A 3,763-nucleotide genomic window follows, 5' to 3' on the forward strand; every position below is an offset into this window, starting at 1 on the left:
ATGTATTTGCAAAAATATGCTCACAATATTCTCTTATACTTTCAATATTTGTAGAATCTATGTTGATGTCATCTCTTTTATTTTGATATTGGTAATTTGTGTCTTCTCTCTTTTCCTGTTAAGTTTAGCAATTTATCAATTCATAAATACCAGTTTTTAATTTCATTGATTTTGTCTGTTTTTTGCTGTTCATTTTTTATTTCTTTTATTTCTGCTTCTGATCTTTATTTTTTTCCTTTCTTTTGCTTTTATCAGGTTTAATTTGCTCTTTTTTCACCCTAGTTTCTTTTTTTGTGTGTGTGGTTTCCAGAGCAATTTATTCATTAAAATCTATTCAATATGCCATCAACAGTTTTCTGTGTGTACTGTGCTGATAAATAGACACTGATAAGATTTAACAAGTTCATAATTTAATAAGTCTGAATTCATTTTCACCACATGGTATTGTACATGGTCATCTGTTGAAACAGATTTCTTTTTAACAGATGTTAGTTTAAAAAAGTCATAGATACTGTGAGTTCTGTATAAACTGGTGGATAGCAAGTTAGTTCCTTTGTTTTGACTTATAAGCCTCAACTTCACCACAGAATAAAGAATGTAGGCCAAAGAAAGCATAATCGGTCACTCGTATAGAACAGTATTGTTTCTATAATTTGAAGCTTTCTGAATGGATGGGTTCAGGCCTGATCCAATTGTAAAAAGATTACTTAATGAATTGACTATATGGAAATTGTACAAAATGTTATTAACTTTAATCATTAATAACTTAAACAGCACTATATTACTAATTGCTATTCAAAATCAAAAATCTGTTTTTGAATCCCCAAGGAGGCAGCAAGTGTGCACAACCATGCCACCATGGTTTTACGGGCGTGTCAATACATTTTCCAACAGAAACTTTGGCTTTAGGAAAGAGTCACAAACATTTAAAAGAATGGCTTTAATCATCATTTTAAGTATACGGTAGGGGAAGTGTGCTTTAATTAAATATACATCATACCAGTGATGCTGGCAAGGTTGAGATAGTTACTCCTACTGTTGATAGTTATAAAACCTAGTTTGTACATGATAAGACAATGAGAGGAAAAAGCAATCCTTTTGAAACAAAATTTTAAAATATAAAAATGTTCACAGTGGTTTGTATCAACAGTATGCATTTCATGACAATAACATGTACAGATTCAGAGCACCCTAGGGCTCTCTTTATATCCTAAGGAAAATGAGTATTTACATTATTCATGGGTTGTACTGAATTTAAAAAAGATCAATTGTACACTTACCCTGTAGACAGGATAACTGTCCTGGGGTGTACAGCTTTAACACCATCATTAAAGTTGTTTGCAAAAGGAATATTAAAAAAAAAAACTAAACACCTTTTCCTGGGAGTGGAGTGTCTTTCATTTGCTGTTATAACCAGCAGATGCCATTCATTAACTCAAAAATGGAAGGAGGGGCCCCACAAACACAGATCTATCTGAGCAGGCTGACCAGTACACATTATAGCTTTAAAAATGAAGGTTATATACTCTATGTTACAAGTCCCAACTAGGCAGTGTCAAAATGACATCTATTTCTTTGCTTGCTTTGTGATCATACCCCTTGGAGGTGTTACAGGTCTTGTGGCATTCAGCTTCTTTTTCTCTGCAGGCTTTAAAATCTGAAAGGAACACATTAGTGTTTCATCCACACTCATCATGGCACCTGCATTGTCAAACTCTCCACAATAATTGGGTGCAGAAAACAGAGTGACCAACTGCCTCTTTGCAAAAAATTTATATCCATCTTCAACCACCTGATGGGCTCTACAAATAAGATCCAAATAATGCTTATGGAGAAATTTTGCAACCACTTCTGCACCAAATGTGAAGAACACTCCTCTGTCATTTTCACCCCAGCCTAAGACATCTTTATCGGGGTCAGACTACAAAAGATCACAAAGAAGACCTTGATCTGGTACATCAGTTGGTCTCATAATTTGCCGAATCTGCTCCATAGATTGAAGATCTGGTGATAAACCTCCATGACAGCAGAATATTTTCTCATCCACGATGGCTGCTATCGGTAAACAGTTAAAACAGTCTGTGAAAGTTTTCCATAGTTTAATGTTGTATCTTCTTTTACACTCATCATAAAATCCGTAAATTCTATTGATGCTGGCACATTCATGGTTTCCTCCGAGAAGAAAAAAATTCTCAGGATACTTGATTTTGTAGGCCAGTAAGAGGCAGATAGTCTCCAGTGACTGCTTCCCCCTGTCCACATAGTCCCCAAGGAACAGATAGTTGCTTTCTGGTGGGAAACCACCATATTCAAAAAGTCGAAGCAGATCATAGTACTGCCCATGGATATCACCACATATCTTGAGTGGTGCTTCAAGTTCTAGTAGGATAGGCTGACTGAGAAAGATCTCAGGAGACTTCAAGCACAGTCCTCTGATTTCATTCTCCTGTAGCTGGACACTCTTACCTGGCTTGGACCCTCTCACTTCCAGCAGCCGGTGGATGATGCTGTCGATGTTGAGTTTATCTATTTTCGCCATCGCCTTCCCGCCGCCCACCCTCCCGCAGCTGCGCGGCAGCTGGCTGGCGCCCGGGACTCACACCTCCTTTCCCATGCCACGAGCACAGAGGCGGTGTTGGCGGCGGTGGCAGCAGCCGCGGCGGGTCCCCGCCCAGCCGCCCCGCTCCCTACTTCCTCCTTCTCTCCCCACTGGAACCACGAGAAGCCCTAGTTTCTTAAGGTAGAAACTTATGTCATCAATATGAGATTGTTCTTCTTTATCACTATAGGCTTTAGTGCAATAAAGAACTCCCATTCCAAGTAGTGCTTTTATAAAGCTCAGAAAGTTTTATGTTTGTTTTCACTCTCGTTTGGTGTAAAATAATATTTAATTTCTTTTTCTATTACTGCTTTGATCCCTGGATTGTTTATAAATATTTTATTTAGTGCTCAAATATTTGGAGATTTTGCAGACATCTTTCTATCATTGATTTCTGATTTGATTTCTAAGTTCAAGAATATGCTTCATATGACTTGAATTCTGTTACATTTATTGTGACTTTTATATGGCACAGAATGTTATCTATCAATATATTAAAATAGGGTTGGGGTTGTAGCTCAGTGGCAGAGTGCTTGCCCAGTATATGTGAGGCACTGGGTTCAATCATCACCACCACATAAAAATAAATAAATAAAATAAAGGTACTGTGTCCATCTATAACTAAACAAAAATTAAGGTATTGTAATATTCCATGCACACTTGAAAAGAATGTGTATTCTGCTATTATTGAGTAGACATCTCTACACATTAGCAATGTCAACTTAGTTGATGATGTTTGTAAAATCCCTATTCTACCATTACTGATTTTCTGCTACTTTGCTCTTTTTTTTTAAAGATAGAGAGGGGAGAGAGAGAGAGAGAGAGAGAGAGAGGGAGAATTTTAATATTTTATTTTTTAGTCACCGGCGGACACAACATCTCCATTTGTATGTGGCGCTGAGGATCGAACCCGGGCGCACCCGTGCCAGGCGAGCGCGCCACCACTTGAGCCACATCCCCAGCCCCTACTTTGCTCTTTTAACTATTCAGAGGAAGGTTTTTGAAATCTTCTATTACAATTGTGGATTTTATTTTTCTCTTTGTAGTTCTATCAAGTTTTGTTACATGTATTTTGAAGCTATCTTGTTTGGTGAATGTTTTTAGATTATGGTATGCTCGAATTGACCCCTTCATCATTATGAAATGACCTGTAAGGATCTGATA

The 3,763-nt window shown here is 37.4% G+C and overlaps 1 pseudogene; it reads right to left on the reverse strand.

Moving 5' to 3' along the window:
* Positions 1-595: 595 nt before the first annotated feature.
* LOC143410056 (serine/threonine-protein phosphatase PP1-gamma catalytic subunit-like) lies at positions 596-2,539 on the reverse strand (annotated as a pseudogene).
* Positions 2,540-3,763: the final 1,224 nt, after the last annotated feature.

Source organism: Callospermophilus lateralis, chromosome 11 (genome assembly GCF_048772815.1).
Source record: "Callospermophilus lateralis isolate mCalLat2 chromosome 11, mCalLat2.hap1, whole genome shotgun sequence".
NCBI lineage: Eukaryota > Metazoa > Chordata > Mammalia > Rodentia > Sciuridae > Callospermophilus > Callospermophilus lateralis.